Source organism: Felis catus, chromosome B3 (assembly GCF_018350175.1).
Source record: "Felis catus isolate Fca126 chromosome B3, F.catus_Fca126_mat1.0, whole genome shotgun sequence".
Classification (NCBI taxonomy): domain Eukaryota; kingdom Metazoa; phylum Chordata; class Mammalia; order Carnivora; family Felidae; genus Felis; species Felis catus.
The window spans coordinates 66,600,405-66,625,633 of record NC_058373.1 but is presented as its reverse complement, the minus strand read 5'-3'; the positions used below and the strand labels follow the sequence as shown (position 1 = coordinate 66,625,633).

Sequence of the window (25,229 nt, the reverse complement as noted above, 5' to 3'; positions counted from 1 at the left end):
TAAGCAAGCTTAGCCAAAGCAAATCTTTTTAGACCAGTGCTGGGCATCATTATGTGTAGCCTTACCATGCAGATGGAGACCAGAAAGAGGTGAATAGTGTGAATAGGTAAAAATACTGGACAGCATTTCAAACTTTTGAATGCCCTATATTTTCATTGGAATTTGTGAATAGAAATTTGCAAGATGTAGTTGAAAATTCTTAGAGTTTACTAGATGTTATAAAAGGCCTTACTACGAGAACCAACTAGGTCCTGGATACATTAGCACAATTATGCTTTAATGCATGGGTGAGATCATAAGACAGAAAGCAAAACTTTCTTAGAACCATTAAATACAAAGGAATAGGGAGCCGAAAGTAGAGTAAGTGCAAGACACCAGCAAAGAGGAAAGTAAATGCCATGCTGGGGTAAATGCTAACACTAGTTCTGTGATAAGGACACTTTAGGCCCATGCTTTTTTTTTGGCAATCCGATTTGGTAAAATATAACAAAAGATACAGTTTAAAAACTAAAAAAAAACAAAAAACAAAAAACAAAAAACACTTCAGAATAACTATGGTTTAAGAACACAACAGAATTTGGAGACAAAAACTTAAAACTAAATGTAATTAAAATACTCAGCAAAATTTATAAAATGCAACAAAAATTATAATCTGAAGCATAGTTACAATCCTAAACTATTTTATTAAAAAGAATTTCTGATGAATAAAAACCTAAGCTTCTAATGTAAGGAATCAAGAAAAGAAAAATAAAAAGTTATGAATTAATTAAAAAAAACAAAAATGCAAAAAAAAGAATATCTACAAAGAAGCTGTTCTTTGAAGGGAACCCCAGGTAACATTGATTTTAAAAATGGAGATTATACAAAAACAATATTAAAAAGAAAACAGGAAATATTTTCATAGAGGCTAGATTTAAATGCAACTAAGAATTATGAATTTGTTGATATAAATTTGAAAATTAGAAAAATGAAAAGACTGAAAAACTGTGTATTCTGTATTAAAGTATTTGAAAACAAGGACCAGATGTTTTCATCAGAAAATTCTACCAACCATTCAGGAAGCACACCTTTTCAATCTTACATAAACTCTTCCCAGAGATTACATAAAGATAGGGGCCCAACAGATTATAATACAAGACTGGTATAACTATGAAATCAAAATAAGAAAGGGAGTATACAAGGTAGGGAAATCACAACCCGTTCCATTCATGAATTCATATGAAAAAAACCCTCAAAAACATAATAATACAAGAAGAAAAGGAAATGCAATAATAGAAATTCAAGGGTGATTTAATGCTAATAAATATAACTGTAATTACTATGTACGTAGGTTAAAGGAGATATTTTTTAAATGGATAAAGAAAAAGCATTTAATAAAATTAAATATCAATTCATAAAATAAAATATCTTAGCAAACTAGGCATACAACATACTTAATTGTGAAATATTAGAATCATAACTGTTAACACCATGGCCAATATTCACAAACATTGTCCTTGACTTTTCAGCCCCCAAAATAAGAGGGAAAAAAATTACAAGGTTTGGAAAGGTAAAAATAAAACTGTTGACAAACAATTGATAAAGTTTCTCAATATAGACAACTGAAAAGAATACACAGAACAATTCCTGGAAGATTATATTATCAAGGTTGCTAAATAGAAGATCAGTATGTAAACCTCCACTGCATTTATATGCAACAGCAAAAAAAGAAAAAAATAGTTATAATGTAAAACAAAAATTAGATGGTACCTAGAAATTAATAAAAATTTGTAAGACTTATATGAAAAATACATCCAGAAGACAATAAAGAAAATCTCAATGTCATATTCGTGGCTTTAAAAAGTTTCAATGCAATTTGAATTAAAATACCAACAGGAATTTTTTAAAGGAAACTGACAAATTTATTATAAAATGTAGAGAAAAAAAAAAACTAAGGCTAACAAAATTACTCTCCTGAAGAAGGCGGAAGCTTACTCTACCAGATATCAAAATTCATCATGAAAATGTGGTAATTAGAGCAGTATGGTACCAGTACAGACATAGACAAACAGATAAAACATAAAGGAACAACTACAAACAGACATATGCATCTATGGAAACTGGATATATGACAAAGGTAATATTACAGATCATGGGAAAATGAGGAATGCTATATTAAATGGTGCTGTGACAAAAGGGAGTCCCTATAGAAGTATCAGTGTAGAGCCTTGCACCATGAAGTACAAGAAAATATCCAAATAGATTAGAATTAAATGTCACAGTCAAAACTTTAAACTTTTAGACTACCTTTTCAGAGACTATCTTAAAAACTCAAGAGTTGGAAAGGTTTTCTTGAGCAACACACACACACGCTCACGTGTACATATAAATGCTAACTAAAACTGGAAGACTATGTAATCAACAAGAATTTGGGGTACCTGGTGACTCAGTTGGTTAAGTGTCGAACATCGGCTCAGGGCATGATCTCACAGTTCATGGGTTCGAGTCCTGCCTCAGACTCTGTGCTGACAGCTCAGAGCCGGAAGCCTGTTTTGGATCTGTCTCTCCCTCTCTCTCTGCCCCTCCCTTGCTCGTGCTCTGTCTCTCAAAAATAAATAACGTTAAAAAAAATGAAAATAACACGAATGAATACCAGAATATCAAAACAACCACTACAAATACAGTCACCTAATAGAGACAAATGGCAAAATTCACCACAACGAAGCTCAAGAGGAGGTTAGTTTTAAGAGGGAAATGAAGTTTTGGGGTCTGTTGAGTTTTAAAATGATGGTAGAAGTTGTGAATCAATCTAACCCATAGCCCTGGTTTGCAAATTGGTATAGGGATAAAAAAGATACGGGAAGGAACATTTGCCTACCCTGGTGATTGGGGCAGGTAGAATGGAGTGTTAAGGAGCTCAACACGTGTTCAACTAGTCTACCTACTTTAGTCTCATCCTGTATCCTGGCTCCAAGCCTGCTGTTGCCCCTGCCAACCCCTTTCTGCAACATGAATTGACTTGCTTCTTATTGGCTTTCTCTTCCTTCATCTTCTGTGGACCATAAGAGTTCCACTTTTTCCTTTTCCTTTATTATCTAAAGTCATCTTTATCTCCTCCATTATTTATGTCCTTGTGAGCTTGTAAATTTTTTTTTTTTTGTCTTCTGCCCTTGATTTGGTGAAGGGGTAAAGATAAATGCATATGCCCAATAGGCCATGATTTACATGAAAGCCTCAACTTGAATATTATTGCTAAGTTATCACTCTTCACAGTCAGCTGAGGTCTGTAGATTGTAATAAAATACTTCTTTGGGTATGAATTTGGCTCCAGCACGTACCAGCTATGTTGGGCAGGATAAGCTATTTATTGTGCACAGCACAAAATATTTTAAGATGAAATAATGTAAGTAAAAGTTATGTGGCACATGTGTGTCATTTTGGCCCATTCCACCCGGTAGAAAAGTTGTAACACCCACAGTATGGATCCTTGACTATGACCTAGATGTAAGGTGGGTTTTTTTTTTTTTCCCCCTGACTTTCCTGGGCTGCTTTCAACTAGAGGATGAATGTCTTTCCCTAAGGGATATTATAGAAGATTTCCGTTTTGGTTGGGACATTGGGCTGAATGATCGTTGATATTTTCCTCTTGAGATTCTAATTCCACTTGTCTCGTTTGGTTTTTCCGTTATTTTGAGGGGCAGCAGCAGCAGCATTCAGCCTGAGAAAAACTGAAATCAAATTAAACTGATCATTGGTCTATTCTTTATGGACCCCTCTTGGGGACTGCCATAGAATATCCTGCTGAATTTGGCATTGTGGCCTAGATGCCCAACAGTTTGGGGATCTGATCTCAGTCTTGTCTTTAACATGCTAAATGTTATAGTCTTAATCCCAGCTCACTGCTTTAGTTTCTTTATAGAGAAAAAGAAGGGGAGAGCATAGCCAAGAAGGTTTGGTCCAGCCACGAATGAATATGAAATCTTAGAGAGAAGGCTGGGCTCATAGTGAGAAAATAATGCTGGCATTAATCCACTTAGAATTGCACAGTGCTCCCACCCACCCCCCACCTACAATGTGGATTGGTTTAACACCCTTTGTTGGTGTTATTTGGCCATTCCCTTCAAATGCTAATGACCAGCTAGTTTAACACCCTTTATTGGTGTTATGCGGACAGTCCCTTCAAATGGGAATGAATAGCTTGCTTTGTTTCCATAGACAGGGGAGCCAAATAACTACAGGGCCTAGAAGCAAATTATTTCTCTGGTATAGACCCACCCTGAATGATGAATTGGGCTCTATGGTGGCTGTTTCACCGAAGACTGATATTTCCCTACCCATCGCAAACCAGGCCAAAAAAGGAGCTAAACCATTTTCTCCTCATTATCACCTCATTAAGCTCCCCAGGCCAGTGCAGGGCTGGGTTAGAGGCCTGCTACAGGTAGCTTAATGAGTTTCTTATTTATAGGCCCCTGTGCTGTTATGCAAAAGCTTGTTATCCCCAGGCTTGGAGTATGGCATTTTCTAAAGGGAGTTAAGAAATGTAATTATCAAGCATCTTAGTATGGGCATCACAACACTTCTTGGCCACTTGATCAACAATAAATAAATACATTTGCTAGATTTGTAGAATTCCATAGTGTGCTGTGATGTTTGTACCAATTTTCTCATTTGCTTCTTCTAAAAACAGAACAGATGCTGCCCCAGATGTGGAAAAGGCAGATGTTTGCCAGCTTCAGGGTAACTCCAAATTCCTAACCGTATAGTCTACAGAGCCCTCGGTTTGAGGGGGGGGAAAAACCTCCCCTCCCCCCAAAAGTGTTGTTTAAATATTTTTTGTTTTATATGTAACTCAGAGATCACATTTAAGACAGGAAAAGCAGTTCCAAGTTTAGTTCTCACATGAAGATATTAAAAATTGCTGTAATTCATAGGTAAATATACAAGACCATAATCAGTGTACCATATATTGAGTTTAAAAAAATACTACAATTTCAGGCCATGAGCATCTATTAAGCACTGATTATATGTTTCTGGAATCGAGCAAGGTACTGACAAGACATAAAATGTTAAATATATAAGTCATTGTCACGGATGTAAAAAAGTTTATCATCTGAAGAAGTCCTAGCAGTCATAACTTAGGTGTGTATAGAGGTACATATGTTTATTCAAGTGTGTGCGTATACATACGTATGTATGTACATATATTTCTTCTCCACAAAGATGGTTTATATTTAAGGAAGTAGAGAATAATTTTAAAGTGAAATAAAAGTTGGTTAGTAAAGACCAGGCCAAATAATAGATGCCACATCTGTTGTCACAAAAATATAAAGAGTGACTTAGGATGTCAGAGCAAAATCCACATAAAATGGAGCCCAGTTAAAAGGTAGATGAGAATCTGGCTGTATTTAAACAGTTAGTTTAGCAGACACAAACAGTTCGAATATTTGAATGCCTGTGCTGGGTGATATGGAGTATAAATGAATATGATAAACCTTCTCTTCATCTTATATATGAATAAGTGAGTATGGTAGGCACATAAACCCTATAATACCACACATAAAATTGCTCATTAGGAAAAGAAAAAGCTAAAAAGTATCAAGAGGAATTCTCCCAACTTAAAAAATAAAAGAAAATGGAATGGGTGTTAGAATTTGAGCTCAGACCTCATAAGATGGGAAGGTTTCAAGAGTGGTTGCTTCCATATTTTCAGGTGGAACAGACATAGGAGCAATATGTGGTTATCAGGACCTTCAAAGGTAGACCCCTTGTCTTCAAGGTATATATTCAGTACCCCACTCCTATTTTCACTCTAGTTTTATATATTACAGATAGCTGACATAGACAAAGAAATGGCTAAATCTCATCCTACTCTGTGCTATTTCTGCACAAACAGCTCACAAAGATGTAAGGTAGGGGATAACAGGTTACATTCAGAATACATGGATTAATTTATCCTAATAAGAACTTGACGTATATGCATAAGAATAGAAGAAACAGATTAGACAAAAAAATATAGGTGAGAATAAGAGAAAAGGTGGGTCAATAAAGTCAAATTAGGATTTTTGAGCTTTGTTCTAGAGGCAATAAAGAGCATTTATTTTCCTCCTAATTTTTTTCCCCGAGCAATAGGAAAGAATGATCAGACCTAATCAACAGTGCAAGGTGAAAAAAATGAATTTTCTGACAAAATAGAAGAAAATGAAATCAAGATGAATTCATAATAGTTTAGAGTTGGAACACTAGTTAGAACACAATTCATAGTGAAAGGTTTGTATAATTGAAGGATAACTGAAATTTCAAGCTTGGATAACTAGGGGAATTACATTATTGACAATATGTGAAAATCTATAGAAGCTTTTGCTTCAGAATTTGGTAGGTTGATAGATGATAAGAACTTATTTTTAGAGTGTTAAGTTGGAAGTTCAGACATCTTTTGCAATAGAATGTCCACTAGGCAATGGCAAATTTGAAACTAGTTTGAAAGAATATTCTCATTTATCCTACAGCAGCAATTATAAGACAAGAAAGAAAATAGAAAGAAAGAAAATAGAAAAGGGCAAGATCTATTATGTACATTGTATATGGGGAAAGAAGACAAATCTGAGGAAAAAATAGGTTAGTTCAGTTTCATATGTAAGAGGAATATTCAAGATGAAATAGATGGTGAACAGTGTCAAATGTTCTAAAAACTTAATAATTGAGAAAAGGTCATTATATTTGCTGGCCAGATGGTAAGAAATGAACAGTTGAATATTCATCTATAAGTTTTTGGCTTAATAGGTGCATACAGAACATTTCATCCAAAAGCAATGGAATACATATTCTTCTTAAGTGCACACGAAGTATTCTCCAGGGTAAATGATACGTTAGGCCACAAAACAACTCTAAGATGATTGAAATCCTATCAGGCATCTATTCAATCACAGTGGTATGAAACTAGAAATAATTTACAAAAAGAAAACTAGAAAATTCACAAATATGTAGAAATTAAACAGTATGCTACTGAATAACCATTGAATGGGTCAAAGAAAAAATTAAGACAAAAAATACTTTGAGACAAATAAAAATGGAAATACAGCATACCAACACTTGTATAAGATGCAGCAAAAGCAGTTCCAAGAGGAAAGTTCATAGTGATAAATGCCTATATCAAGAAACAAGAAATAACTCATCCCAACTTCATACCTCAAGTAACCAAAAAAGAAAAAAATCCCAAAACTAATAGAAGGAAGGAAATAATAAGGACTAAAAAGATAAGAGAAAGATCAATGACACTAAGAGTTGGTTCTTTGAAAAGATAAAGTTGACAAGCCATTAGTTAGACTCATGAAGATAAAAAGACAAAAATTGGAAATGAAATAAGGGGTGTTACTACACCCCTTTTTTGTTACTACACCCTTTTTTTGTTACTACAAAAAAATACAAAGAATTATAATAGGCTACTATAAACACTTACACATCAACAAAATGGACAACCTATAAATGGATAAATTCCTAGAGGCATACACAACCTACCAAGACTGAATCGTGAAGAAATATAAAATCTAAACATTGAACAGTAGGGAGAATGAATTGGTAACCAGAAACCTCCTAATATACAAAAGCCTAGGACCAGATGGCTTCACTGGTAAATTCCACCAAACATTTAAAGAATAATTAATACCAATTCTTCTCAAACTCTTCTAGAAAATAGAGGAGAAAGGAGTACTTCCAAACTTATTTTTAGAGGCCAGCATTACACTGATACCAAAACCAGATAAAAACACCCCTTTCTACCTAAACCCCCCCCAAAAAATAAAAGGACAGGCCAATATTCCTGATGAACATAGATGCAAAAATCTTTAAAAAACATTAGCAAATAAAATTTAAAAAATTAGCAAATCATATACCACTATCAAGTGGATTTATTCCTGTGATGCAAGGATGGTTCAACATTCACAAATCAAGCAGTGTGATACACCACATTAACAAAATGAAGATAAAAATTATAATCAGGAGAGTCCAAGTTGACAATGTAGAAGACCCTGAACTCATCTTCTCCACAAATCAAATCTATATCTGTTTATGGAACAATTCTTGAAGGAGAACTGAGGACTGACTGAATAGCTCCTGTGTAACAAAAGACTGAGAGACCATATAGAGAATAAAAGAGATGGAGACATGATGACTAAGGGAACCCCCATCTCCCAAAGCTGCAAATTGCAGTGGAGAGGGACAATATGGAGATAGTGTGAGCAGATTCTTTTGCCTTGGGGCATAATAAAACACTGTGGTTTAAAAGAGCAACTAAAGTATAAGGAAACCAGCCCTAGAACTCTGACACGCATTTGGGGAGCTGCTGGAACTCTCTCTAGGTCAGAGGAGCAGGCAAATGCCATGGCCTATTGCCCACACCAGCCCCAGCAGACCTACCAAGGGAGCCCCAGAATAGTGAACACTTGAACACTTCTGACAGTACTCACACTATCAACTCCACTGTCTCGCCAAAATGACACAGGTGAAAGTACCCTGAAACACTTCAGGCCTGTACCCCTTTGGCTCCAGATGACTTGTCATTGTATCCCTGGTGCAGAGCACTCAGGAACCACTCATGCTTACTTTTCTTTGGAGGACTTTCTAGGGAGCCCTCTGTGCAGAGAAGCCTGGGACTGCTCTGGCCCATGCTCACTTTGAGTTCAGCCATCCTGCCAAGGCAGCCCCAGCACAAAGCACCCAGGGACCCCAGCCAATGCTAGCCAAAGGTACCAGACACACACAATCTACACAGGTAATGACTATACACAAGACCATTTCTTCAAGTTTAGAAGAAGAAGCTATTCCATGTAATTTACAGAAACACAGAAATCAAGCAAAATGAAGAGACAGAAATATGCTCCAAATGAAAGAATAAGACAAAACCTCAGAGAAAGAACTAAATGAAATGGACATAAGCAATCTACATGATAAAGAGTTCAAAGTCATGGTCATAAAGATGCTCACTGGACTGGGGAGAAGAGTGGATAAACTCAGCAAGAACTTCAACAAAGAGAAAATAATTTAAAAAGCAGAGCTGAAAAATAACAAATGAAAAAATACACTAGATGGAATCAACAGTAAATTAGAAGATGCAGAAAAACAGATCACTGATCTGGAAAGCACCCAAGCTGAATGCAAAAAGAAAAAAAAATTAAAAATGAGAACAGGTTAAGAGATCTTTTGGACAACATCAAGCAAACAAACATTCACATTACAGGGGTCCCAGAAGCAGAAGAGAGAGAGAGAGAGAGAGAGAGAGAGAGAGAGAGAGAGAGAGACAGAAAACTTGTGTGAAGAAACAATAGATGAAAACTTCCCTACCTGAGGAAGGAAACAGACATTCAGGTTCAAAAAGCACAGGGAGTTCCAACCAAGATGAACTCAAAGGTATCCATACCATGACACATAATAAAATATTGAAGATTCAAGATATATAGAGAATTTTTAAAAGCAACAAGAAAGAAGCAACTAGTTATGTGCAAGGAAAACCCCAAAGTTGATTTTTTTAGTAGAAATTTTTTTAGGCCAGAAGGGAGTAGCATGATATATGCAAAGTGCTAAAGGGAAAAACAGACAAAAATCCTAAAACCAAGAATACCCAGTAATATTATCATTGAGAATTGAAGGAGAAATAAAAATCTTCTCAGACAAACAAAAGTTAAAGGAGTCCCTTACTACTAAAATGTCCTTACAAAAAAATGTTAAAGGGACTTCTTTAAGTGGAAAAGAAAGGGCCATAATTAGAAGAAAAATTATGGACAGAAAATATGTTGTGAATAAAAACATACAGTGACAATAGTAAAATGATCACTTATAAAGCTAATCTGGCAAAAATAATCATTTGAATTATATCAAAAAAGTAATTCAAGGAGACTCATAAAAATTATGACAACATATATATGAAACATGAAAGGGGGAGTAAAAATGAAATATTTTAAGAATGTGTTTGAACTTAAGTGACTATCAACTTATGTGGACTGCTATATACTTAGGATGTTATAGATTGAACCTCATGGTAACCAACAAATCAAAAACCTATAATACCAAAAGATAAAACTAAGAATAACATATAAAATGTCATCAGCAACAAGAGAAAAAGCAACAGAGAACTACAAAAACAACCTGAAAACAATTAACAAAATGGCAGAGTATATGCTTATCAATTATTTTAGATGTAAATCGTCTAAATGCTGCAATCAACAGACATAGGGTGGGGCCCCTGGGTGGTTCAGTGGGTTAAGCATCCAACTTCGGCTCAGGTCATGATCTTGCGGTCTCTGAGTTCAAGCCCCACGTTGGGCTCTGTGCTGACAGCTCAGAGCCTGGAGCCTGTTTCAGATTCTGTCAATCTCTCTCTCTGTCTCAAAAATAAATAAACGTTAAAAAAAAAAGGGTTACAGAATTGATTAAAAAAAAAAAAAACCATCCATATGCTGCCAACAAGAGACTCAGTTCAAAACTAAAGACTAAAGACACAGACTGAAAGTGAAGAGATGCAAATAGAAGAAGCAAAAAAAAGAAATAAAAAGAAAAAAGCTGTGGTAGCAATTCTTATATCAAACAAAATAGACTTTAAAACAAAGAATGTAACAAGGCATTACATAGAGATAAAGGGATCAGTCCAAAAAGCGGATATAATAATTATAAATATCTGTATACCCAACATTGGAGTACCTAAATACATAAAGCAAAGATTAGCAGACATAAAGGGAGAAATTGACAGTAATTTAGTAATAGTAGGGGACTTTAACATGCTACACACATCAATGGATAGATCATCCAAGCAGAAAATCAATAAGAAAAGAGTGTCTTTGAATGACACATTAGACCAGATGGATTTAATAGATACATGCAAGTCAGTCTATCCCAAAACATCAGAACACACATTCTTTTCAAGTACATATTGAACATTCTTGAAGATAGATCACCTGTTAGGGCACAAAACAAGTTTCAATAAATTTAAGAAGATTGAAATCCTATCAAGCATCTTTTCCAGCCAAAATGGTATGATACTAGAAATCAGTTACAAAAAAGAAATATGAAACTGGAAAATATACAAACACATGAAGGCTAAACATGCTACCAAATAACCAATGGGTCAACAAGGATGAAATTAAAAAAAAAAAAAAACACGAAGGCAAATCTAAATGAAAATACAGTATTTCAAAAATCTTTAGGACACAGTGAAAGCAGTTCTGAGACAGAAATTTATAGTGATACAGGCCTACCTCAAGAAACAAAAATCTCAAAAAATGTAACCTCACACCTAAAGGAATTGGAAAAAGAATAACAAACAAAGACCAAGTTATCAGAAGAAAATAATAAAGATCATAGTGGAAATAAATGAAATGGAGACTGAAGAGACAATAGAAAAAAATATCAATGAAACCCAGAGTTGGTTCTTTGAAAATATAAACAAAATTGGTAAACCTTTAGACAGACTCATCAAAATAAAAGAGAGAACCCAAATAAACGACGTCAGAAATGAAAGGGAATAAGTAATAACACCACAGAAATACAAAGGATTATAAAAGAATACTATGAAAAATTATATGCCAACAAATTGGACAAACTAAAAGAAATGGATAAATTCCTAAAAACATAGAATCTTCCAAAATTGAATCAGGAAAAAAAACAGAAAATGTGAACAGACCAATTATTAGTAATGACACAGAATCAGTAATTGACTTTCAACAAATAAAACTCTAAAATTAGAATACACCTGTGAATCCATCTATCAAACATTTAAAGAAGAGTTAATACCTATTGTCAACTATTCCAAAAAAATGGAAGAGAAAGGAAATCTTTCAAATATATTCTATGAGGCCAGCATTATTTTGATACTAAGGCCAGAGAAAGACACCACAAAAAAAAAAAAAAAAAAAAAAAAAAAACTATAGGCCAATATCCCTGATAAAAATGGCTAAAAAAAATCCTCAAAGAAGTATTAGCAAACTGCAATGAATGATGCATTAAAAAGATTATTCACCTGGATCAAGTGGGATTTATTCCAGGGATGCAAGAATGGTTCAATCTTTGCAAATCAATCAATGTGGTACACCACATTAACAAAATAAAAGATAAAAATCATACCTCAATTGATGCAGAAAGGCATTTGACAAAATTCAATATGCAATCATGATAAAAACTATCAACAGAATGAGTCTAGAGAGAACATACCTCAGCATAATAAAGGCCATATATGATAGAACAACAGCTAACATCATACTCAGTAGTGAAAAAGTTTTTTCACTAAGTTCAAGAACAAGAACAAGTTTCACTAAGTCCACTCTCACCATATTTATTCAACATAGCACTGGGAGTCCTAGCCACAGGAATCAGACAAAAAATAAAAGGCATACAAAACACTAAGTAAGAAATGAAACTGTCATTATTTGTAGATGACATACTATACACAGAAAACCCTACAGATTCTACCTAAATTTCATTAGAATGAATTCAGTAAATTTGAATAAAAGTTGATACACAAAATCTATTATACTTCTATATACTAATAACAAAGTAGCAGAAAGGAAAGTTTCATTTCCAGTTAAGCCAAAAATAATAAAATACCAAGAACAAACGTAACCAAGAATATAAAAGACTTATACTTTGAAAACCATAAAACATAGATGAAAGAAATCAAAGAGGATGCAAATGGTAAGATAGTCCATGCTAATGGACTGGAGGAATATTGTTCAAATGTTCATTTATCCAAAGCAATCTAGAGATTCAATTCAATTTCTATGAAAATGCCAACAATATTTTTCACAGAGTAGAAAAAATAATCCTAAAATGTGTATGGAACCACAGAAGGCCCTGAGTATCCAAAGCATTCTTGAGAAAGAAGACCTAAGGCTAGAGGTATCACCATCTCAAATTTCAAGATATTCTACAAAGCTATTGTAATTAAAACAGTAGGGTAATGGCAAAAAAATAGGCATATCAATGGAACAGAATAGAGAGTCCAGAAATAAATCCACGTTTATATGGTGAACTAAAGGATTTAAGAATATACAACGGGGAAAAGATGGTCTTTTTAATAAATGGTGCTGGGAAACGTGGATCTCTATATGCAAACCAATGAAACTGGACCACTTTTTCACCTACACAAAAATAAACTCAAAATGGATTAAAGATCTAACTGTAATTGCACCAAAACCCATAAGATACCTAGGAATGAACCTAACCAAAGAGGTAAAAGATGTTTACTCTGAAATCTATAGAACACTTAGGATAGAAATTGAAGATGACACAAAGATGAAAAACATTCCACGTTTATGGATTGGAAGAAAAAAATATTGTTAAAATGTCTGTACTACCCAAAGCAATCTTCACTTTTAAAGCAATCTCTATCAAAATACCACCAGCATGTTTCACAGAGCTAGGACAAACAATCCTAAAATGTGTATGAACCACAAAAGATCCCAATAGCTAAAGCAATCTTGAAAAAGAAAAGCAAAGCCGGAGGCATTCAAATTCTGGACTTCAAGCTGTATTACAAAAGTGTTGTCAACAAGACAGCATGATACTGGCACAAAAAGAGATCAATGGAACAGAATAGAAAGCCCCAAAATGGACCCACACCTATATGATCAACTAATACTCAACGAAGCAGGAAATAATATCCAATTGAAAAAACCACAACAACAACAACAAAAAAACAAAAACAGTGTCTTCAACAAATGGTGTTGGGAACACTGGACAGAAATATGCAGAAGAATGAAACTGGACCACTTTCTTGCCCAAAATAAATTCAAAGTGGATGATAGACCTACATGTGAGACAAGAAACCATCAAAATGCTAGAGGAGAACACAGCCAGCAATCTCTTTGAACTTGGCTGTACAAATTTTTTAGTATACACATCTCCAGAGGTAGGGGAAATGAAAGCAAAAATTAATTACTGAGACAGCATCAAAAACAAAAACAAATAAACACAAAACTTCTGTACAGCAAAAGAAACAATCAGCAAACTAAAAGGCAACCAACAGAATGGGAGAAGATATTTGCCAATGACATATCTGATGAAGGGTTAGTATCCAAAATCTATAAAACACTTATCAAAACTCAACACCCCAAAAACAATATAGTTAAGAAATAGACAGAAGACATGAATAGACATTTTTCCAAAGAAGACATTCAGATGGCTGACAGACACATGAAAAGATGCTCAGTATCACTCATCCTCAGGGAAGTATAAATAAAAACTACAATGAGATACCACCTCACACCTGTCAGAATGGCTAACATTAACAACACAGGAAAGAGCAGGTGTTGGAGAGGATGCAGAGAAAGGGGAACACTCTTACACTATTGCTGGAAATGCAAACTGGTCTATCCACTCTGGAGAATAGTATGGAGTTTCCTGAAAAAGTTAAAAATAGAACTACTCGATGATCCAGCAATTGCACTACTAGGTATTTACCTAAATGATAAAAAAAAAAAAAAATACTTATTCAAAGGGGCACATGAACTCCAATGTTTACAGCAGAATTATCAACAAATTTTGGAAAGAGCCCAAATGTCCACTGACTGATGAATGGATGAATAAGATGTGGTATATATACATATGCAATGGGATATTACTCAGCCATCAATGAAATCTTGCCATTTGCAACAACATAGATGGAGTTAGAGTGTATTATGCTAAGCGAAGTAAGTCAGTCAGAGAAAGACAAATACCATATAATCTCACTCATATGGGAAATTTAAGAAACAAAACAGATGAACATAGGAGAAGGAAAAAAAGAGAGGGAGACAAACCATAAGAGATACTCTTAATGATAGAGAGCAAACTAATGGTTGCTGGAGGGGAGTGGGTGGGGAAATGGGCTAAATGGGTGATGGGTGTTAAGGAGGGAACTTGTGCTGAGCCCGGGTGTTAAACACACACACACACAGAGGAATATTATGCAGCCATAAAAAATATGAGAGTTTTCCATTTCCAACAGAATGGATGGATGTGGAGGGCATTATGCTAAATGAAATAAGATACAGAAACACAGATATCTTATGATTTCATTTATATGTGGAATCTAAAACAAAGCAAAGCAAGTGAATAAATCAGAAACAGATCCATTAATACAGAGGACAACCTGGTGACTGCCAGAGGGGAAGGAGTTGTGGGAATGGGCAAAATGGGCAAAGGTAAGTGGAGATACATGCTTCCAGTTATGAAATGAGTAAGTCACAAAGATGAAAGGTACAGCATAGGGACTATAGCCAATGGTATTTTAATAGTGTCATATGGTGACAGATGGTAGGTATACGTGTGAACATAGCATAACACAGACTTGTCAAATAACTATATTGTACACCTGAACTAATGTAACATTGTGTGTCAACTATACTGGAAGAAAAGAAAAAAAATGCAACCAATTCCACTTTGCTTACTTTGGTTCCATCATGCCTTAAAGAATTATAATTTTTCCTCTATTAGTACTTAAACTCTGTGCTAATACTAAATAAACTATACTAATTTATTCATTCAACAAACATGCAGTAATAAATCATATGATCATCTCAGTAGATGTACAAAAAGCATTTGACAAATTCAATATCCATCTATGATAAAAACTCTCAACAGTGTGGGTATAGAGGAAGTGTACCTAACCATAATAAAGGCGATATATGATGAGGCCACAGTTGACATCTCTTAGCTGAAAACTTTTTCTCTAGGATCAGCATCAGGACAAGGATGCCCAGTCTGCCACTTTTATGCAACATAGTATTGGAAGTCATAGCCAAGCAATTAGGCAAGAAAAATAAATAAAAGGCATTCAAAGTAGAACAGAGGAACCGAAACTCTCACTATTAGCAGATGAAGTGATATTATAATATATAGAAACTCCCAAAGACTCCACCAAAAAATAATCTGTTAGAACTAAACAAATTCAGTATAGTTGCAGGATACAAAATCAAAATACAAAATCTGTTCCATTTCTACACACAGATAAATTACCAGAAATTAAGAAAACAATTCCATTTACAACTGCATAAAAAAAAGAATAAAACATCTAGGATAATTTAACCAAGGAGGTGAAAGACCTGTACACTGAAAAGTAGAAGACACTGATGAAAAAAATCGAAGCAGACACAAATAAATGGAAAGATACTTTGTGTTCATGGATTGCAAGAATTAATATCGTTAAAATGTCCATACTACATGTACAAAACAACCTACAAATTCAGTGCAACTGCTATCAAAATTACAACAGCATATTGCACAGGTACAGAACAAACAATTCTGAAATTTGTATGGAATCACAAGAGATCCTGAATAGCCAAAGCAATCTTAAGAAAAAATAACAAAGTGGGAGGCATCAGGTTTCCTTTTTTCAAACAATAATACAAAGGTATAGTAATCAAAACAGTATGGTATTTGCATATAAACAAATACATTTCAATGGGACAGAATACAGAATCAAGAAATAAACTCATGCATTTATGGTCAATTTTACGGTCAAAGGAGACAAAATATACAATGAGGAAAAGAGTCTCTTCAATAAATGGTGCTGGTAAACTGGCCAGCCACATGCAAAGGTATAAAACTGGATCAATACCTTACACCATACACAAAACTAACCCAAATGGATCAAAGATTTGAACATAATTGCTGAAGCCATAAAATTCCTAGAAAAATACTAGGTGGTAAGCTCCATGACATCAGTCTTGGTGAGGAATGTTTCAGTTTGACACCCAAAAGAGAGGCCATAAAAACAAAGCTAAACACATGGGACGACACCAAGATACGAATCTTCGGCACAGCAAAGCAAAACCATCAACAAGACAAAAAGGCAACTTGCTGAATAGGAAAAAAATATTTGCAGATCATATGTCTGATAAGGAGTGAACATTCAAAATATATAAACTCATACAAATCCATAGCCAAAAAAAGAACCTGATTAAAAAATGGGCAGAGGATCTCAATGGACGTTTTCAGAAGAAGACCTACAGATTGCCAATAGATGTATAAAAAGATGCTCAACATCAGTTATCAGGTAGATGCCACTTAAAACCACAATGAGATATCCCTTCACCTGTTAGAATGGCTCCTATCAAAAAGACAAGCGATAACAAATGATGGCAAGGATGTGGAGAAAAGGGAATTCTTGTACACTGTTGATAGATTGGTGTGGCCACTACAGAAAACAGTATGGAGGTTCATAAAATATTAGAAATAAAATCACCAGATGATCTAGCAATTACACTTATGGGTATTTATCCAAAGAAACTGAAAAACACTAACTCAAAAAGATATATGCACCTCTATATTTATGGCAGCATTATTTACAATAGCCAAGATACAGAAACAACCTAAGTGTCCGTCAATGGATGAACAGATAAAGTAAACATGGTATTTATATACAATAGATTATTTAGCCGTTAAAAAGAAGAAATCTTGTCATCTGCAACAACATATGTAGATCTTATGTTAAGATCACTTATGCTAAGTGAAATAAATGAGAAAAGACAAATCTCATATGATCTCACCTATAGTCCAATCTAACAAACAAAACAAATACCAAGCTCATAGATAATAGAAAACAGAAGCAGGGGGTGTGAGATGGGCAAAATGGGTGAAGGAGGTCAACAAATGCAAATATGGTGAATAACAATAAATTTGAAAACTTGGGTAAAATGAATATATGTGACAAAAAACATATTACCAAAGTGGAAAAAGGAAGAAATGGGAAAACTGCATAGTTCTATATTTTTAAATAAATTGAATACTTAATTTAAAACCTTTCCACAAGAAAAACTTCTGGCCTGAATAACTTCATAGGTAAATTATTCCAAATATCAGAAGAAAACAAAAAAAGCATCAATCATACACAAATGTGTCCAGTAGTAGAAGAATAGGAATAGTTTCCAATTAATTTTAGGAGAAAAGCATAAATCATGCAACCAAAACTTATCAAGAACATATCTCCCTCCCCCAAAAAATCCCAAAACAATATTATAGGCCAAGCTCTTTTTTTGAATGTAGACAGAAATACCTAAAATTATTACTAAGTTCAATCCTCTTCCCTTCGTAAAGAAGGATAGCAAAAACATCTAGTTGGGTTCGTTCTAGGAATGCCAGGGTGGAGTAACTTACAAAAATAAATTGAATTTACCATGTTAATATATTGTAGGGGAAAAAAGCTTATGATTCCAATAGACCCAGAAAAGTATGTGATAAAATGTAATACCCTTTTATGACTTAAATACACACATGCATACACAAATTCCTCAAACTGAAGAATCAAGAGAAACTTTTTAATCACAAGGGATTTACAATTTTTTTAAGTGCAAAACTAGAGCAATATTTTGCTTCTATGAAGTATTGCATTAGAGGTCCTAGCTAATGCAATACGAAGAAAGAGACATTAAAGATAAATGGAGGGCACAAACTTCCAGTTATAAGTTCTGGGACATAATATAACAATACTGTATGATATAGGTGAATGTTGCTAAGAGAGTAGATCTAAATGTTCTCACCACAAAAAAGAAACAGTAATTCTGTGAAGTGATGGAGGTGTTAACCCTACTGTGGGAATCATTTTGCAACATTTAAGGGTACCAAGTTGGGGTGCCTGGGTGGCTCAGTTGGTTAGGCGTCCGACTTCGGCTCAGGTCATGATCTCACGGTCCGTGAGTTCGAGCCCCGCATCGGGCTCTGTGCTGACAGCTCAGAGCCTGGAGCCTGTTTCCGATTCTGTGTCTCCCTCTCTCTCTCTGACCCTCCCCCGTTCATGCTCTGTCTCTCTCTGTCTCAAAAATAAATAAATGTTTAAAAAAAATTAAAAAAAAATAAGGGTACCAAGTTATGTTGTAAACCTTGACTTACACAGTGTTCCATATCAAGTGTATCTCAAAGCTGGAAAAAAAAAAAATAAAGGTATATGGAATGGAAAGGTAAAATAAAACTATTCACAGAACACTTGCGTTCCTAAAAACTCCAAAAGAACCTACAAAATCCAATGGAATTAATAAATGAATTTAACAAAATCCCTGGCTACAAGGCAAAATCAATAAGTATAAATGAATTGTGTTCTTATACACTTGCAATGGACATTTAGAAAATGAAAATTAATACCACTTATAAGAACATAAAATCTAATATGAAGAATAAATCTCATAAAAATATGCAAGTTTCTGCACTGACAACTATAAAACATTACTGAGAGAAAATAAGGCTAAAATAAGTCAGATAGAGTGCATTTATAGATTGGCTGGCAGTTTTCTCTAAATGTGTCAAATTCCTAGAAAATTTTATTTTGTGGATACTGACAAATAGACTCTAAAATTTTTATAGAAACAAGAGAGTGAGATCAACCAAAACAGTCTAAAATCACATATCTAAAGGATTTACGCCAACAGATATAAGTCTTCTAAATCTATAGTAATTGGCAATGTATTATTGATACAAGGACAAATAGACCAATGGAGCAGAAGAGTCCAGAAATAGACCCACAAATATGAAACACTTCATTTATGATAAAATTACTGGTGGAGGAAAAAAAAAGTTTCTAAACCAATGTCAGCCAAGTTACTATTATCTTAACTACTAATGTAGATAATCACTTTGAGAGATATTGTCACCATTTTATGACAAAAAGTACATATAATTTGTAACTCCTTTTAAGGTGAATCTTCTATTTTCCTAAATATTGAAAACATTTCACAATCCTCTCAGAACTAAAATCAACTTTGGCATGTTTTTCAATTTTCATTTAATAAATTGACACTTTACCACACAACTTAAATATAATAAGTGAGCTTTATCAGAATATGAAAATAACTATAAGGAGATCATAGACATAACTAACATACTATCTATTTTTGTTTCCAGGACACTGCAAAATCTTATTCTATAAATGTCTACATTCACATTTGAACTTCAAAGTATTAAACTTATTTACCTCCAGGGAATGTGTAAGAGGTCAAATCTTCCTAAATATATGGTTTTCACACATAACACCATCTTGAAAACATCTGGACTTCACAGAAACCACAGGGTAAGGAATAATCCTTCAAGACCTAAAACAACCACATTCCTATCAGAGTAAAATGATTTTCGAAGAAAATGCTTGATACAACTACTATAAATATATATAGTCCTGTTCTTAATGTAGCTACTTTTGTATACTTTTGGGGGATGTTCAGGCACGCATTCTCCCTGAAGATGCAAAAACCTGCTTTTACCCAGAGACAGAATCTCAGGGAGAAAATGATAGGCTGACCCAAGAGACAACCTGTTGGTAACAGTTAGGAGTCGCTGAATATCAGTTGAAATTTAGCAAGTAAAACAAGATTCTTTCCAGGTGATATTTACAAATAGCATCCTTTTATATCTTCCTCGTGCTTCACTGTGAAACTAAGTCTGAATGTTCATCAACCAATAAAATACAGTATGTATTAATATAAGATGGGAATAAGGAAACAAAGCTTGTATAAAAGAAAAATCAATTAATAAAACATGAATAATATAATCATGATATTTAAAAACAAAATCCTAACAAGTAAATCCCACAAGCCTGCGATCAGATCTTGTGGGGCAATTCTTCTATAAGCAGACCCTGATTTCACATTGCCTTGGCCTACACTGAAGTTACAAGCTCACATCGTTAAGGGAAACTTGGGTTACAACTGCAGGTTTGATGTGAGCGTTAGTATTTCCCCACTGTGGCAGGTAATTTCTCCGCTTGCCAAGAAAGTCAGGGGAGAGAAGTCGGGGCAAAAGACTGAGTCACAGATTTGTAGAAACCAAGGGCACGATTTTCCATTCAAAGTGAATTGGAACTTGATGAAAAGAGGTTCACAAGGCAAATGTGCGAAGACTATTGAACTTGAAACTGACACTGGGCAATAGATGTCAAAGGGCACCTGTGCAGCCACCGGGGCTGCTGATCCATACCACACCTGCCAAATCAGTAGGATTCAGGCAGGAGTCTCAACTGAGCCCTTGCCGTACCACTTATTACAGGATCTTAGGTGAGCCACTAAACCTGTTTTCTTAAATCCAAAATCAAGATAAAACACCTGTTATAATTATCTTGTGGGATTTTTCTGAAACAAAAAGATAAAGATATGGGAGCCCTCCATGGCCTCCGACTTCTTTGTAAATATGTGCTCTCTTTGTACACGGTTAGCAGTATCAGAGGGCCATCAGAACAGGTTGTGGGTGGAGAAAAATGAGTCAAACAGCTGGGTTTAAGTCCTGATTCAATTACTAAATAATACTCTGGATCAGACCGCGTGATAAGTGCTTAGGACACAAAGATGAAAATAACCACTGGGGCTTCTTTAAGATTAAAAGTATGGACTAGAGAGTATCCAGAGACACTAGAGAATATCCAGAATGTCCAGAGTATTATACACTTCCAACCTGTTGAGCTGGGATGAGCTGCATGGGTTGCTCTAAACAATAAAATGTAGAGACAGTAGTTGTTCGTCCGCTCGAAAATATTGAGGTTCAGCATGTAAGTTGCTCAGCTCTCTTCTTCCATGCTGCTCACACGGTTCATAGATGTATCAACCCTCAAAAAGCCCCAGTGTACAAGTGGGCGGAGCAAGGAATGCATTTTGTTGTTTACAGGCCCTGAGGTTTTAGGATTTTTTTTTTCCTTCAGAATAATCAAGCTTACCTTTCCTGATAAAACAATGAGTTGGGTTTTTTTGTTTTTTTTTTTGTTTTTTTTTTTTTTTGCATAAAGCTACACTTGTTCAGTTTAAAGAACTGGACTTCATTTTGAGCTGGATCCTTCCTACATTTTTACGCTGTGATAAAACACCCTTTTATGAAATGATTACCATGGTGTTAGAGGTAGAATTCCAAAACACTGAAATTACACAAATACAGGAAGTTATACAAATACAATGAGAATGTACCACATGATTGCCATTTTGGGGAAAAATAATCCTAATAACTGCAAGAGAATGCCATCGAAAGATTTGCTTATGTCCTACCACCTCAGACTTCCTATGTGAGAATACAAATCAAGTTCTGGGTTTCACGTTAGGAAATAAATCATGATAACTTTGCATGACCTTTGAAACACTATGGCTGGTCTCTGCATGTCTCACTGACATAATCTCATACGGGCAGACGAAGTTCCTAAGTGAGGTGTGCTGAGTAGTTGCCTTTACCATTTTAAGGCGTTTCGAGGCCATACTACAATTTATTGTCTTCAGACATTGCCCAGGGATGTGAGGTGGTATGAAAACTAGTCTGTGACTCCTGTATAATTAAAAGGTTTGTGATCTGATACCAAACAGTTCAGACCTTGAGCCTGTTTTTAAAGAAGATTTAGCCTAGCAAACAACTTTCAGAAAAATAAAGTAAAATTCAAGGAATTGGAATGGAGAGAGGGAGCAGGGGGCAGGTTGAAATTTGTCAAACTGCGCACAAGTTGGCATTTGCCAATGCAGAATTATGAAGGCCTCCCTGGAGCCCTGCTGGGCCTTTGCACTGCTAATTCCTTGTGTTTTATTTTTCTTTTAGATGCCTTTCCAGTGGAGCTAACAACCACAACAAAACACAAAGAAACAAAAAAGCAAAAACAAAACGAAAACACCAAAAACAAAAAACAAAACCAAACCAAAAAAACCAACAAAACAAAATACGACATTCTCCAACATACTAACAGCCGTCTCCAAGATCAGAAAGCATCAGAAAAGACCCTAAAGAGTTGTGTAATCCCAGAGGAAGTATCTTGCTTAGATGGAGAAACGCTTGCAGCAGAAACCCGGGAAATTTCAGGGAGTGGAATTTTATTGTCAGAACTTTCAATGCAAGTGCAGCCACAGATCCTGGGAGCGTTAAATAAAAATTACCAACAAGCTGTCTTACCTGCGTGCACTCCATTGAAAGGAAGGGCAAACGTGAGCTAGTTGCGCTTGTACATCAGTCAAAACTCTGACAGCTACCCTGTGAAGTTTGACGAGCTGCCATGTGCTCGACTACCTAAGATACTCTTAACTGAACCATAAAAAGACAAATAAATTAGTAATTGCATCCCTCCTGTCAATGTCCTTTTGCGTGAACTTCTCAAGCTGTTGGTTAACATTGTCTGGAATGATTTATCAATATATTCTTAGCTTTCTTAGAAGAGACAGATATCCTTGATTTTTTTTTTCCAAATTGTTTTCTGAATTGACTTAAGAAAATGATACAGATATTGCCAGTTTCTGGACCTCTGCTTTTATTCCCTGTTCTGCCTCCTCCCATTAGGAAATCAAACCAATAAGATTAACATAATCTTTCTTGGAATTGACTGTTCTTTTTAAATAGATCCCATGATAGACATGTGTAAAAATCAATAACAGGCTCCTCATTTGTCAAAGCTAATGACTAAACTCATTTTGAAGTTCAATAGTGGTTACTGAAGAGTGGCCACACATTATATATCTAATCCTGTAGGTCCCTTCACTTAGTCTGCAGAAAAATAGAAAAAGGAGGGCTTTGTTGCTTGAGGCACAACATAAAAGCTTGGGTCTCCATTTTATTTGTTCGTATTAATTTTTCCTCCAAAGTATGACCATTTCTTGATTGCCCATGCTAATATGTTAAAGGAAATACAATGAAGAATGAATCTTATAACAGTGTTTAATACCTTTTCCTCCCCTACCTGTTTTAAAGCCAATTGCATTGGAAGCTCCTTCAATTATAGCCTTAACTCCTTTAGGTTATGGGCCATGTCTTACATATTTTTAATATCCCTGGAGAGACTAACATAGCGATCGGGTCACAGGTTAGCACAAAATAAAGATTTTTGTTGAATTAAACAGAATTAAATTATCCAATATCTTGGTCCATGGCATAGCAATTATCTTAGACCAGACACTCATATCCAGTATAAAGTACAAAAGATGTCGCTTTCCAGCAGACTCTTCTCTGATAGATGCCCTGCATCACAGGGCGGATTAAGCAATGTTTGCTTCTGAGTTGTCCCTGCTATCTCCCACAAAACCTTTTCCTGGAACGGCAAAAGGGTGAGAACAGATGGCTTTTAATAAGACATCCTCCTCCCTTTTAAATATCCTGTAATTATAGGTGTATGCCAGCAACAAAGCATTCTAAAATCCAGACCAGAGACGTGGACGAAACACACGCACGACATATAGCCCCTAACTGATTGAGATCATTCAATTACTGTTAACAAAGGCAGTATCTTACATCTGCATAATGCTTTATGCCGTCCATAGCTTCTTCATGTACACCGTCTCATTTTCCAACCCCAAATCAAAACAGTATTTCGTTTCCCTAGAAATTCCAAGTTGTGGTTCACTGCTGTGTATTCCTCTTTTCACCCGCAAGTTGCCGTTTTCTGGGCTTCAGGTTGTATATTGTATTGCATGCCCATTGGACACGGCCATCTCATGGAATCAATAGGTCAGACACAATTTGAAACTCCCTAGGTAATGGATTTTAAAAACTGCTTGAGGGTGGGGGAGAGAGACAGGAGGAGAAGGAATCCACAGAAACAATAACTGAAGTGGAGTGATGCATTCATGATGGGAGCTGGAGAACTCCTGTTCTTTATAATAGCTTCTCAGGGGAGAAGCCGCCCTTTTCCAGAAGGAGGTGTCCTGGGAATAGCAGAGCCACTGCCATTCCGTTCTTTTGATGAACAGAAACCTTATCAGCGCAATCCCCCTGGAGAGTTGGAGGGATAAGGAAGGAGTTTAAAGACTTTTGAAAAATTTGGGTTGCGAGGGGGAGGCAAGCCCAGCATTCAGCTCGTTCATTTGGAATATCTCCTGTGAAGGGGAGGGTATTCTGCCAAATTCAGGACCCTCTCAGAGCTCACAGATACTGACAGCTGATCTAAGCTCAGTGCATGAGTTTATTCTTGCCAGGGGAGAGAAGGAGCAATGAAGTGAGAAGGATGTTGAATGAATTAAATACAAAGTATAAAAACAAAAACGCTCGCCTCCAACTGTAAATATCACAATGTGATCATATTTTCAGTTGCAGCTGTGCAATGAGGATGTCAAAGCATCAGTCATTAAATAATAAGTAGCATAAATCATTCTGATTTAGGAATAAGACACAGACACCTTGAAGTTTTTAATTATTTTTAGAAGCTCAAAGTATTACACGGCTTTGTCTGTCTCATCCTTATTAAGACTGTGAGGTTGGAAAAATCAAGGAAGCAGGTGAAACTTACACTGTCTCACATCATGGCTTGGTGGCATATATTAGGCAAAATAAGCTTTATTTTTTCCTATCCATAGAATCCTCAA

The 25,229-nt window shown here is 35.3% G+C and overlaps 1 long non-coding RNA gene across 2 annotated transcripts in view; it reads left to right on the top strand.

The window, feature by feature from the left end:
- Positions 1-23,003, top strand: part of LOC109500724 — a 257,771-nt gene extending 234,768 nt beyond the window's left edge. For both annotated transcript variants that reach the window (XR_006599351.1, XR_006599352.1), the window contains 2 exons: positions 19,834-19,999; positions 22,486-23,003. This is a non-coding gene — a long non-coding RNA (uncharacterized LOC109500724). The remainder of the gene's footprint in view (positions 1-19,833; positions 20,000-22,485) is intronic.
- The last annotated feature ends 2,226 nt before the right edge of the window (positions 23,004-25,229 follow it).